Below are 15,656 nucleotides of genomic sequence, written 5' to 3' on the forward strand. Positions count from 1 at the left end.
GTTTGACTATCGATGAAAATGTTTGTGTGAGTGTCGTCCAATAATCGGGGCAGACCAGTTGGGAATGTTGTACTTTCTTGTGAATAGTACTAAGTCCATCTTATCTGGATTTACTTCCAGTCCGACTAAATTCGTCCACTTGCAAATCTCTTTGAGCGTACGTGTGAGTACTTCACTTATCGTTTGAGGACACCTACCCAAGATGATAACAGCCAAGTCGTCACTATATGCCATTAGTTTTGGTCCGCTATCTCCAAATTTGATGAGAATCCGATTCCTTAAATCTAGATTCCATAGAAGAGGGGGGAGCACTTCTCTCTGTAGAGTCCCTCTATTAGCCTTTTTTCAATTGTAGTGGACCCCCATTCGGCCATCACTATCCGACAGCTTATTAGGCTACCGATCCAGTGTCGAATAGCAGGTTCTTTTAGGCCTTCCATCAAACTTCCGCACACACATTGTTAAAGGCTTCAGATATATGATATTAAGGAAAATTCACATCGTATATTCTTTATAGTGCAGCGCTTTTTCTCTCTGTAGCACCTATAAAGATCTGTTTCAGTGGACATTCCCTTAGTGTCAGCATGCTGATTTGGCGCCAGTAAGTTAGGTTCGGTCCTTTCCTTAATGTACAAATCAAGCAGTCTCTTGAACGTTTTCAATACGATTGATGTAAGATTTTGAAGACCTAGGGATACAAGTGACTGCTTTTACCCGGTTTAGGTATAAAAACAACCTTAGCTACTCTCCAGCTAGGGACGTAATTTAGCCTTAGATAGTCTAAAAATAAAGGTATCAGCTTCGGTATTAGTGCAGAGTTTTCTTTCTGAAAAATGCTGGGAAGGTTCCATCCGTAATCGGGGATTTAAGGGGATCAAATGACTTCAGTGCCCAATCCAACCTAGTTGTTGATACCAGGCTCTCGAAATTCTCATCACTCCTTATATTGTGCATAGCTAATTCAATATTCCATCGCTGCAAACGGGAAAGTGGGTATTTATCAGTACTTCCAGTGTTTCCCCACACTAGGGTGTCCATTCCCCTGTATCTTTGCAGATTAAAGTTAGAACAGTGGAAGATTTGGCAAGAAACTTCCTGAGTCTTGATGCATACGAAATCTTGTCCATACTGCCACAGAAACTCTGTCAGGAGCTTCTTTTGGTTTTCCTTATTTCCTTCTTGTAAAGAGACAGTACGAGTTAATATTCCCAGCGCAAACAACGCTTTGACCTCTCTTCTTTGCTTACCAATGGTCTCCTTCTACCATGGAGGTTTGGGAGTACGCTTACGCCTTGAAAGTGGGCACAATCTATTGTAGGTATGCTAGAAAAGTTTTGGTTGTAAGAAGTTTCATTGCAGTCTCCAGATCTTCACTTGTGGAGAAAAATGCTTCTTAAGACAAGTTAAAGTATCGAATGAAAATTGCTTGTTGGTGTACTTTTATTTATACTAGGTGCACTAGGCGCTTCTAAACTATGTCTAAAAATCGTTAAAAAAAACAATTACTTCCTCATTGCTCCACTGTGCCTCAATATAGTCCAAGCTGTCTTTGAACGATAGTTTAGTACAAAAGCAAACTGTTTTCCATAACAATAAGAGCACCGTAAATTAAACAAACACTAGACGAAAGCGTAACACCTTCTCTGCTACAAACAAAGAAAGGAATAAAAAATACCAACTACTCTGAAAATACCCAAGCTAAGTACGCACATACATACAGACGTTTAAGCCAACTGGATGAGTTGGGCAAAAAGAAAAAGAGCAATAACGGCCAGCCACGAATCGAAATGCGATTGGGGATGATGTTGATGATGATGATGGCGCTGATGAGGTGAGTAGAGGTGATAGCAATGGGCTGGGCCCATCAGGTGCTAATGTGTGTATTTAACATTTGAAAAAAAATAATAATCAAATAAAATAAAATGTGCGAGCTCGTAAGCAATCAAACAATTCCAGCAGGCTACAGATAATAAATAAGGCGAAACAGCAAAGGCAACGGCAGTAACAGTAACACCTTTGACAGCAACAGTATTAAACAGTAATAAATATTAAGAAATAAATAAAAAAGAATACAACAAAAATAGAAACAACAACAGCGTCGTGCAATTATTGTGGTTATAAGCGCCGCTGGTAATACAAGCGCGTTTCTTTTGGTGTTATTGTTGTAGCTGCATTTAGCTGATTTTTGTTTGGCGCGCGGTTTCATACACTTTTACCTGCCTTTTGGCTGCATTTACATTTTTTTCGTGTTTTGCAATATTTAAAATTTTATTACTAAATTTTTTTATATTCTCGCTATTTTCACTATTTCTCTCTAAGGCAATGGTGCTTTGTCGCAATTCATGGGCTTTACTTTTTTGCTTTTGCTATTAAACTAAATACAGAGCGGACACTAAAATGTGAAATCTCGAAATTAATTTTAGGAATGCATATACAAGGTGGCGCAAAATTAATCAATTTTTTTTTTCTTTTGAATAACTTTTTTACTAAATTAATATTATTTTATTTTATTTATTTATTAATAATCAATATTTTTTATTTGATAAAAAAGATATTAAAACAATTCTCGACTAATTTTGTTTCATTTGGTAAAAAAGTTATTGAAAAAAAAATTGATGATTAAATTTTTGTAGCAAAACTTTTTTACCAAATAAAAAAAAATATTTTCAGTGACGAAAATCTTTATCTTTAAGGCGTTCGAAAAAATGCTGATTTTCAATCTTTTTTTTTTTTGGTAGTCAATTGCTTTATTATACAAAAATAAAAACATAGCATTAATACATCATGTTTCGACTTAACTTTACCAAAATTTCAAAAAAAAGGTGCCCTTTTCTCCAGAAATCCCTTACAGAAATCCCTCATCACAAGTTCTTGGAGATGCATCTAAAATCAATCGGACAAGAGAAATTAGTTTTATTAATAGATAATCTTGTGCCTGATCTCGAAACTTTTTTTCAAAATTAACAATAAAGGGGCCTCAGGAAATATTTTTCAGATTTTCGAGAAAAAAACCGACAATGAATTGCTTAAAAAATCGAAATTTTTGAAAAAAACACTTCGATCAGGCACGATTTTTTTATATTTTTCAAAAGCAGTATACATTTTATTGAAATATATCAAGCGGTTTTTAAGCTACAGTTCAAAGAACATAGTTTTAAGAAAAATGCATTTAAAGTTTTGCTATCGAACCGGAGTGCCTTTTGTTAATTGTTGAATAACTCGAAAATTATTTGTCGGACTCACTTCAAATTTTCACACAATATTTTTAAGATATTTTACTTGAAGAAAATGCAAAAAAAATTACATTTTTTGAAAATTTTGACTACCCCTAACCCCTTAGCTCATATCTTTACCAAACGCAAATACTGTGAATGAAGTTCGGAAACCTTCACTGGTAACTCAACTCATAATCCCAGGTCCCTTTTGAGAGTAAGTTCTTACTCCACTCATCTGTTTTAAAACCAATCTGGACCTTTGGAATACAACGGTGGGGATTCAAAGATTCTAATCGAAGGCTCTTAAAATGATTATGAACGCTCGATTCTACGTCACAAACAATCAAATTAACAGCGATCTTGAAATCCGTACTGTATGTTCTGAAATTAAAAAGCCATACTCTTTCTCACCACCAAAAAACTCTTGATCAGCCAAGTCCCTTTATTTCTACTTTCATTTCTCACACAGTGAGCGGCTTAAAAGGAAATCAGTATTAGATCTGTAATATTGAATACCTATACATAAAATATGGATGCACTTATTGTGAAAAACAGACTGCAATAAATGAAATGAATTATAAAAAAATCTTTATTTGGTTCTTTAAGCGCTCCATTGCTGTTTGGTTGTAAACAAAAACCATTACAAGGCGGCTCAAAATTGATCATCCAATTTTGTTTGTGAATTAATTTTTTAATGGAACTACTAAGTATTATCGCAGCTACTAATTAAAAGAAAAATGTATAAAAAAGAGATCTAAGTAGGGGCGTTTTTCAAAGGTGACAAAAAAAATTTTCCCCAATTTTTTCAGCAAAAAAATGTATGTTGTTTTTTTTCTAAAATAATGTTTTTTTATTTCATTTACTCATCCAATTTTGTATTTGCATAACTTTTTTTCTAAATAAAAAAAAAAAAAATAAATAAAATATGAAGAAAAATTTTTGTTGATGAAAATTTTTTTCTGACCTTTAAGCGTTTCATTGCTTGTATGTTTGTAAACCCATCCCAATATGAAGCTTGTAGGGATTAAATTAAAATTAAAAAACATGTGACAAAGTGGAACAAAAAAAATAATAATAATAAACAAACTGACAAACGAAAAATTTGTTTCCCAAAATTTTTAACAAACACCTATAGTTTAAAAAAAAAGTTTTCAAAAACAAATTACAGTTTTTAGTCTATATTTTTCATACAAAAAATTAAAAAAAAAATTATAGTTCTTTGTTACAATTTTTTATATATTTTTTATAAAGGGTGGTCAAATTTCAAGGGCCAATGTTGAATGAGAACCACATCTAAACGTCAACGACACCGTTGGACTTCTTTCTTTCGGGTTATTTGAAAGAAAAAGTGTACGTCGATAAGCTAGCAGCAATTCAAGAGCTAAGGGATGAGATAATTTGGCACATTACCGGCATAGAACCTCAATTATGCGTCAGCGTCATCGAAAATTTGGACCATCGGATGGAGGTGTGCCGCCGAAGTTGCGGCGGCCATTTGGCCGATATTTTGTTGCATACGTAATTGAGCCATACCAATATTATCATAATAAAGAGAAATGACAATAAATTCTTTAAAAAATTGTTTTTTATTAAAAATGAACATCGGCCCTTAAAACTTAATCACCCTTTATAAAAAATTGTTTAAAAAAAAGTTATAGTTTTTAGTTAAGAAGTTTTTAAATTATATTTTACTCTAATTTTTTTTTATTTATTATTAATAAAATAAAATTAAAATAAAAATAAATGACAGAGTGGAACAAAATTGTTTTTATTGTTAATAAAAATAAATAAAAAAATGAAAAAGTCTGACAAAGTGGAACAAAAAATTTGTTCCCGCAAAATTTTTTAACAAACTACAATAATTTTATATAAACAAGTTTTCAAAAAAAAGGTTATAGTTTTTTGTTAAAAGTTTTGTAAATTAAATTTTACTGTAATTTTTTTATTATCAATAAAATAAAACAGAAAAAAAATTACAAAGTGGAACAAAAAAAAATTGTTTTTTATTATTAATAAAAAAACAACAAAAATGAAAAAAAAACTGAAAAAGTTTTATTTTACTGTAATTTTTTTATTATTAATAAAATAAAATAAAACTAAAAAATATTAGAAAGTGGAACAAAAAAAAATTGTTTTTTATTATTAATAAAAAAACAACAAAAATGAAAAAAAAAACTGAAAAAGTGGAACCAAAAAAATTTTTCCCCCAAAAATTTTTAACAAAGAACTATAATTTTATTAAAAAAAATTTTTCAAATTATAGTTTTTTATTGAAATTTTATATAACATAATTTTATAAAAAAATTGTATCAAAAAAAAATGTTAAGGTTTTTTTTGTAAGTTTTTAAACTATATTTTACTCAAAAAAAATAACAAAAAATGTCATAAAAATATTAGAAATAACCGCAAATATTTCACTTTAAAACACTATACCAAAATTTTCCACATTGAATAAATCTCAAAATTATTCAGTTTTTCTCAATTTTTTTTAGTTTTCTTCTTACTATCTATAATCAAACCTACAAATAAACCCATTTTTAGAAGCTTTGATGACAATGCCCAAAATACTTGAATCACATGACATGAAATTGCTTAGGTAAGACTTTAATAGTTCAAAATCCTTGTTTGGGCAACAATAAATACCAGCACATAAATCTTGTTTCCTGATATAGGACCAGAGCAATATTTTCAAGGACCCAGCGAAGGTTCCACTTTCAGCTTCTCTTATGGACTCAAATTAAGGCGAAAGCGTAGGCAAACATTTGTTTCAGCACTGTGCGCCCCTCAGCCGGCACGATAGCAATTAATAATAATACAATAAATATAAATAAAATATTAATACAAATAAATGGCAAATCTGTTACAAAATAAAGAATTTTCAAAATTTAAAATCTCCTTAGAAGTGATTGGGGAACCATTCTAAAATAAATGTAATGTCATGAAATTTGACTTGCCTTATTGGTTAGCTGGGTGCTGGCGCAGTACGAGGTGCAGTGCAGTGGAGGTTTTCGCTTTATTTAAATTATGCAAAAAAATGCAACTATTCTTTAGTCAGTGAGCGTAAAATTACAAACTGCTACTAAATATGCCACTGCTACCGATTCTTCCACACAGATCACCTCTTTAGCCAATGCGATTGTCCTCTCACTGCGGTAGTTATTACAGGCAACCCAGCCAAAAGATATGAAAGATTTGACTTCGACTCTTTTGTGTCTTAACAATTTCTAAACAATGAAAACGTTCAATATCTCCACGTAATTTTCACTAAAATGGCAACACTAGATGCAAGTTGAAAACAAAAAGTCCAACAAATACCAAAGCGAAAAAAAAACTAAATTTAAGAAACAAAAAACCATGACATTTCATGCTTCTCCGTGCAACTCATTCGTCATCTAACAATGGCTAAGAGGCTATTGAAAACAAATTTACAAAAAATTATTGTGTAAAGAAACCGTTATTCATGCCTGCACTCAGTTCCAATTTGTGGCATAATTTAGTCAACATTTAAGTAAAAAGGCAATAAACATACCTACAACATCTATAAAAAATTTACATAGCATTAATTAATATGCAATGCGCTGTAACAGCAACAACAACCACACCAGGGACTATGTAAATTATATTACAGTGTTAATTGCGTTATGTTTTCGCGCTTTTGTAATTGGAAAAGTTTTCCTTTGGCTGTGCATTCGAATTAAACTAACAATTCCATGGTCAGCTATTAAGTGTTCTTCCTCTTCTTCCTCTTCTACTCTTTCATTCATTGTATTTTTATTGCACATAGTTTTCTTGTTATTTCAACAGTAATTGTCATGTTAATCATTTTTATAATTGGAATTGTAATCGTTGGCGAGTTGGTGTAACTTCTGGTGTTTGCATGTCAATGCAATATAAAAATAAGAATATGCAAAAACAAACAACAAAATGGTAAAAAAGGGTGTAACGAAGCTTATAGATATACCAGGTATATATTCATAAAAGAAATGCATTTTTGAGAAAAATGTATCAATAAGTTGGCGCAGGATCGAAATTGAATTAGGTCAAATAAAAAACTCTATTGACATTTCTATTCAGTAATTTTTGGCAAGTCATTATAAATGATTTAGCGCCAGAACGCTTCCAAATTTGCTTACGGTGAGACTATCGTTAGCTCGGAGGACGTAACGGAAAGATTTCTTCTTTCCTATTCTGAGCTTATTTAACAAATTCGATGTCGTGATTTGGATAGGTTCTAATGGCTACTCCAGGGTATTAGTCATGGTGTGGTGAATAGGCTGGCGCCCCATATTCCTTAAAATCTTTGCGCGAACGTAACATCAACTAAGCTTCTTATAAGATAAGAGGGGCAATGATTGGTCTTTGGAACGAGCCGACCCTCCTTGAAAATAAGACTCAAGGCAATCAGAATGCAAAACGTATTCAACTTGAACGTGAATTTCAGCGCTACAATATCAACTGAAACAAAAAAAATTAAAATTTATTTGTTAAAGGAGATTTATGATCGATAAATTCTCATGCACTAGGTATATCTTAATATATACCCGGGAAGATTTATTCCCAATTTTTAAATTTTTCTGAGCACTTTAAAACCAAAAAACTGCGTTTAAAAAAGTCGACTACTTTGTTATTGCAAGATTTGTAATTTAAAAAAATAGAAAACAAACAAATCCCAAGGCATACTTGGTGAAATTTACAAAGAAGTATTGTGCAAAATTTCCGATTGGTCCAGTCGATTTTAGTGCACACGAACTTCAATAATAACAAGCTTCAGAGAAACGCTTTAAAGTCGAGTCGGTATAGGAAACCGACCTGGAGCCACGGATGCTAAAATACTCATAATTTCGATCGCCTTGAAAATTTGACGCAATATTTTTTCGATATTAAGCATTTATATTTAATAAAAAACGGGCCAATATTAACAATAAAAATAACAATAATTAAGAATTAAAAAATAAATAAAAGTAAAATGCGAGAAAAAAATTGTATATCTTACCAAACCCTTAAGGGGGGGGGGTTTGAGTGGGGTAGGGTCACAAAATCGAATTTTTGTTTCTTCACTCATCTTATAGTAAATCATTTCAAGAATGTTGTGTCAAAATTTTAAGTGGATCGGAGCAGAACTCTCAAAGTTATTGCCTTTGTAGGTACTCTACCTCGAATGCGGAGCATCGATAATTTTTCAGAGTAATTTTTTCAAACGCGTTTTTCCCGAAACGACTTCTTAAAAGTCGGTGCCAATCACAACTCTGAAACTATTCAACCGATTCTTTTCAAATTTGGCACACGTTTTCTAAATCAAAAATACCTCCCTCCCCCACTGTTTTTTTTAATTTTTTTTTTTAAGGTTGTTTTTCACTTACAAATATAGCGAAATTTTTCGCCAAAAATGCTCGTTTTACGTTTTTTTGCCACCAAAACTACAAAAATGAAAAAAAAAATTTTATTAATGGAGGGGGGAGCATTACGTCATACTTTAACTGAAAAATTCGACTTTCTTAGTTTCAGATGATTCTACGACGAATGCCGATTGGCACCCCAGAGCACCTCTCGAAAAACATATCTCCAAAAAAACTCTGTCATGGGCTTATTTGTCAATATTTTATTATTAATATTTTTTAAAAACTTATTGAAAAGATGTACAATAACATGCAACTGATTTTATTAAAGTATCTTAAGCCATATTTCTGTAAAAAATTCAAAAAAAAGTGTTTTTTTTTAGCGCTAAACCCTACCACCCCCTTAATAAAAGTGTATTTTATACCATATGGATTTTTGAATTTCGAAAAATTTGCAATTCACGGCATTTAAAAAAAAGTATGCGTTTCACGTCATAAATGTCACACTTTAATTACGTTTATGAATTTTTTTTGTAATAAAATATTAAAAATACGGCTCGACAGACTATAGAGAAAACACTTTGGAATATATTAAAAAAAACCATCAAAAAATATTAAAAACTGCATGAGTTATCATGCAGACCGTGCCGGACAAAAGTAGTTTCAAGAAAAACGAGTTTAAACTTTCAAGCGGCTCAAACGAAGGACAGCTACCTGTTCGCATCAAACTCTCGTCGGGCAGTTACATTTTCTACCTTGTGTTTGTGTCTATGGGGAATTTTTACAATCGACTTGCACAGAAATACGCCTTAAATAATAAAGAATAATAATCTGTAAAAAAAATCGTTTTTTTAATTCTGGATGTATGTAACCCCTTACACCATTTAACAAATAAAAATAAATTATTTTTCAAACCCATAACTTAAAGACGCCAAAAGTCTACGCGCATTTATAAAAATTTTTAAATATTTAAAAAACTCACGAAAATTGCACGTTTTTAGTAGCTTTTTGGGTACACAACATAGAGTTTACAAATTCGGTAGTCTCTTCGACAGTAATTTTTTCCCCGAGTTTTCTTGACAAAAGCAGTATTCATTTGATAATTCCAGCATCCCAAAACCTTGCTTTAATTTTTTGTTTTAAAATATCCAAACAAGCAAACTTATACATTATTGAATCAATAAACTGCATTTTTCCTACGCCACCAGCTGCCACACTCCCCACACCATCAGCCCGCCACTGTTGGTAATAAATTTTCTTTATTCAGCGACGTAAAAGATTTTCTCCACACAATTTTTCTTTCTTTGGTAACAAAAAATGCTTCCATCCGAAAAATAATCCTTTTCCAAAATCCTGGAGGCTTGTGTATTAGATCAGTTTCGAAAGCAATGCGTTTTTGCCTATTTATTGAGATATAACTAGATTGTGTCTAGCAACTCTTGCACGATGGTCAGCTTTTCTTGTGACTATTCTGACAGTTGAAGCACTAAAATATTTTTTAAACTTATTTCTTACTTCATGTTTCACTTTTGAAGAAGTTACATCTCAACATCTCTCTTCACAAGCCCTGGAAAACTGCGCTTTTCCCTTTCTGTTAACTTACAATGACGCCCTTGGGACGTTCTAGGCTTTGAAGTTGTAATTCCGGTATTTTCTTAGTTTTATGCCCTGCCTGTTGTTCTTCCTATTTGTTGATAGTTTTGGTCTTCTTTTCACAATTGTATTATGATGTTCCGCTCTGCAAAGCCAATTTCTTTTAATTTTGCTTTTTATTGTAAGGCTCCGTACAGAATTTTATTGAAAGCCCATCAGCTAATAGCTTCTTTAAAAAAAATAAATATTAATTTTCTTAGTACAAAATCGACCTAACACCACAAAAAGCGAATCCATAAAATCCATTTTGGCACTCGCATTATTACGTATTACCCATGATTCAATTATTAAAGGTTTGCTCAGTAAGCAGCTTTCTCGTTCTCTCTTGACAAATCGGCTCCCTTAGCAAGACACTGGATTTCTAACTCTAGAAATTTTAAGTAAAAGTGGAGGAAAAGTAAAATTTGTAGTAAACACATTTCATTTTCAAAATGGTCTGCTTACGAGCAACAACTCGCTAAAGATGCTTTCCATTTCAATTCAACCGGGCTATTCGGGTCATGTTTTTCGATTTCGATGTAACTGAAATATGTTGCTCTCTGGTCAAAATAATGAGACACGTATTTTTTTGTTCGCCCGAAAAAAATTTTTTTCAAGAGTTATCGGCAATTTTGTTTTTCGGCTCAAACTCGATTTTTTTTAATTATATAAGAAAAAATTTTTTTTAAATGCCCATAACTTAGTCAAAAATGAACCGATTTTAATAACTCTGGGTTCAAAATGATCGTACTTACTTACACGAGCGGCTTCATGTAGAAACAATTGCAAAAAAGTAGTTAAAAACTTTTTATTTAGCAAAAAAGAAAAAAAATTGAAATTTTTTCAAAATTCAATATTTCAAAAAGTGTATTTTTGTTTTTTTTATAACTTTTTCCAAATCAAGAGGACACCTCAAACTTCAATTAAGCTGAATGCCCAGTAGCTAAAATGAGTTGTTTTTTAGTAATGAATTTTTGAGTAAAAACCCTGTTTCGCACTTTTTGTTTTTTGCAAAATAAAAAATTTGCAACTACTTTTTTGCAACTGTTTCTACATGAAATCGCTCGTGCAAGTAATGACGATCCTTTTGAACCCAAAATTATTAAAATCGGTTCATTTTTGACTAAGTTATGAGCATTTAAAAACGAAATTTTCTTATATTATTAAAAAAAATCGATTTTGAGCCGAAAAACAAAATTGCCGATAAAGCTTGAAAAAAAATTTTTTCGAGCAAAAAAAAAATACGTGTCTCATTATTTTGACCAGAGAGCAACATATTTGAGTTACATCGAAATCGAAGAACATGTCCCGAATAGGCCTTTTGAATTGAAATGGAAAGAATCTATATAACACATTTTTTTTTTAATTACTCATACCTTAGTCAAAAAAAAGCCGATTTGAATGATTCTGGGTTCAAAATAATCGTAATTACTTACACAAGCGACTTCGTGCAGAAACAGTTGCAAAAAAGTAGTTGAAAATGTTTTATTTTGCAAAAAACAAAAAGTGCGAAACAGGGTTTTTTACTCAAGAATTCATTACTCAAAAACAACTCATTTTAGCTACTGGGCATTCAGCTTAATTGAAGTTTGAGGTGTCCTCTTGATTTGGAAAAAGTTATAAAAAAAAACAAAAATACACTTTTTGAAATATTGAATTTCGAAAAAATTTCAATTTTTTTTCTTTTTTGCTAAATAAAAAATTTTTAACTACTTTTTTGCAACTGTTTCTACATGAAATCGCTCGTGTAAGTAATTACGATCATTTTGAATCCAGAATTATTAAAATCGGTTCATTTTTGACTAAGTTATGGGCATTTAAAAAAAATTTTTTCTTATATAATAAAAAAAAATCGAGTTTGAGCCGAAAAACAAAATTGCCGATAACTCTTGAAAAAAAATTTTTTCGGGCGAACAAAAAAATACGTGCCTCATTATTTGACCAGAAAGCAACATATTTCAGATACATCGAAATCGAAGAACATGACCCGAATAGCCCGGTTGAATTGAAATGGAAAGCATCTAAAGAATTTTCATCGGTATGTTCAGGACAATGATAGTACGACATGAAATACATACCTCTTAAGTCAGGACATGATAGAGTTACTGACGCAATCCGAGATCGATGGGAGGAGAATTTACAAAGCTTTATTTCGTATGATGTGGTGAGACGAATGTGGATAGTCTCTACGCGACCGATAACATTGCATACCTCATTATAAAAAAGTTGGCATTGACGGAACTTGTTTCCAATGAGCCCACCTTACCATGAATGGATGAAGTGTCTAGAGAAGGCTTTGCAAAGCACAGTACCAGCGATCGGTTTTAAATTTATTAATTAATTCACAAAATAAAATCTTGGATTAAGTGAAATAATTTCTTCTTTTATTATAGACTTGGCAATTTCCGCTAATAACTTTTATTTGTACAATTATTTATATTCAAATATTAATTAAAATTAATTTTTTAAACCGTTCGCAGTTTGTTTCCATTTAAGTAAGGAAATACTTTTTTGCTGCCATTTTTACCAAAAAGGATTTAATTTGTTCAACTTTATTCACCTTCTTAAATACAACCTTTTGTAAGGGAGTGTCAAAAATCGAATGTCACTAGGGAGCAAACCTTTAATAATTGAATCATGCGTATTACCGAAAGTAAGTACCGTTAGAATCGATGGTGACACATTGCGTTGATAATTTTTATCGCCGGCATGACTACTACGATGGTAAACAACAAAGATTGTGAATTTATAATGAGCTTACCGTTACAATTTCATTTCCAACTAGTGGGAGCGTAGAATTATGGCATCTAGTGCAAATATTCCCAAGTGCTTAGTTTGGGAATATCTTGAAATAATTAGCGTGAATGAGTATTGTCCATGAGTTTGTAGACTAAACTAAACAGCGATAAAAAATAGTGCACTATTTCTGGAAATTTTGCTTTTAAACCACATTCTTCCTAAATCTGTATGGGAATATTCCAAGTCATTTTATTCCAAATCGAGAAGGCGTAGTATTATTTTTAACAGTAAAACTTGCATTATTCTTATCTTCCATACAATGATGCAGCACATCTCTAACTTCTAAAAGGATACGCAAATCAGGATTAACTTTACAGAGTTAAATTCCTATTTTTCGATTTTTTCTTGTGATCCGAAACGGATGCAAAATGTGTCTTGTAGTCGTTTGTTTCAACGAAAAAATATGACTCTGCGAAATGAATGGTGCAACTATTGGCGCCATTTGTCCTTATCGACCGGGCAACGTGTAACTCTAAGCCATTTGGCGTGGCCACAAATTGGCTCAGTCAGTCAGCGCGCGGTTTTTGCGATTATCAGCTGGCCTTTTGTGAAAAATTTGTCCGCAAAAACGAAAGGAAAAAAAAAACAAATAAAAGAGAAAAAAAGGATGTGAAACAATTACAAGGATAATGCAATGTCGACAGACAGCAGGAGTTGTATCAAGATGACAACATCATTAGCGTAGACGTCAATGTGATGAGTATTGTGGCAGGATGTTATGTGGAGGATAAGCGCATAACGGTGCACCTTTTGCTTGGGAATGTGGTATGCACATAACTACGTAACGTAATGGCACGCGGTTTCATATTGCCGCATGGAGAGGATTACAATGCAGCTATCAAAGTAGGTGATGTGGGCAAAGAAATGTTGAAGCATGCCTTGTTGCGGTTACATGTAATCCTTGTGCATGCAAGACAGCTGGTGATATAAATAGTGTGTCCACCATGAGTGAAAATATAAACACCTTACTTCCGGAAAGTGGAGAAAGGATGCTGAAGAATCTACTTAGGCGAATGTTAAGGAATTTCTGCGTAAAAAATATGATCTTGTACATGATTGAGAAATTACAAATTGGCGCCTAAGTAATCACTTTTAATCGCAAGATGCGCTAATTTAAGCATTTCGTGTTTTCCATTATTATTATTTTAGCTCACTGTGCACTGCCACCAAAAGAAATCTGTTGCACAAAGCCTGCTGAGGTGCCCTATATTTATTTTTTAGCACATTCTGGGTTTTATTGTTCCATAATTTATATGAAAGCACAGCAATACCACCAAGGTGGTGAAGTCCAGTGTCCATTTCACAGATGCGGCAGATGATGGCCTCAGAGACACCAATTTTATTTAGGTGATATCTCAGGCTACAGTGGCCTGTAAAGAAACCAGTTAAAAGTCTTAAATATACTCTGCTGAGCGAAAGTAGCTTATCAGAAATTCCTTTGTCCGTCGTTAGGAATTGTTTCGCCTGTCGCTGTCCGATAGATCCCCACCAGTGTTCAAAGAATTTCTTTTCCTCCCAATTTCTGTGATATTCGTCAATGTGTCCTTTTGTAAGTCCACAGAAAGACTCAGAACCAAATAGAGGCGTGTTTGCTCTTTTTTTAGGTAAATGTTGAGCCTTTTCATTTCCCTAATTTCATTGATTTACTGAAGAATGGGTTGGGTGACAAGATTATCTTCAGTACATTGACCCACAAAATCACGTGATTTAACAATTCTCCACATTTTTTTTATGATCTAAGCATTTTAAGTTAATGCTCTACGTGCGCAAACCAATAACAATGCAACTTTCTGTGACGTAGGGCTTCAAATTTTCTAGAAAATAGTTGAAAGTTGGTGCTACCATTCAAATAACTGAGGCCGAAAACGTTTTTTAAAAATGGTGATGCAAGTAAATTTGCCTAAAAGAAACACAGAAAAACAAACGCATCCACGATCAGATGCACTAAGGACGTGGACAAGCTATGAGCAAAAGCATAGGCATTGCAATTTGTTGAAAACTTTGCATATTCCATTTGTTATGTGTTTGTCTAGGATTGCACAGAATATGAAAAGACGCAGAACAAAATGATTTTTTCTCAAGCAGAGCCACTTAGCTGAGAAAAACGGGATACGCACTTGCAGAGCAACACTATGTCTTTTAAGAAAATTTCGATGAAAAAATTGTCGACGACTTATTTTGCATATACAATGTAGCGCAAAATTAATCATCCAATTTCGTTTTTGAATAACTTTTTTACTGAATAAAACAAATAATTTTGCATGCACAAAGTGGCGCCAAATTAATCGTCCTATTTAGTTCTTGAATAACTGTTTTACTGAATAAAAAAATGATGATACAAAGTGGCGCCAAATTAATCATCCTATTTAGTTCTTGAACAACTTTTTGACTAAATACAATAAAATAAATTGTATATACAAGGTGGCGCCAAACTAGTCATCCAATTTTGTTTTTGATTAACTCCAGATTTATATAAAATTTTTTTTTTAATTTAGGATAAGACATACTAAAATTTTTTTAATAATGAAACATTTTTTGGAAAAAATTACATATATCGTAAAAAAAGGTTAGACAAAAAATTTTTTCATTGTTTTTAAATACTCTCCCAAATTTCTTTATATATATATATATGTAATTGGCGCGTACACCTTTTTTGGGTGTTTGGCCGAGCTCC

Source organism: Anastrepha obliqua, chromosome 5 (genome assembly GCF_027943255.1).
Source record: "Anastrepha obliqua isolate idAnaObli1 chromosome 5, idAnaObli1_1.0, whole genome shotgun sequence".
NCBI lineage: Eukaryota > Metazoa > Arthropoda > Insecta > Diptera > Tephritidae > Anastrepha > Anastrepha obliqua.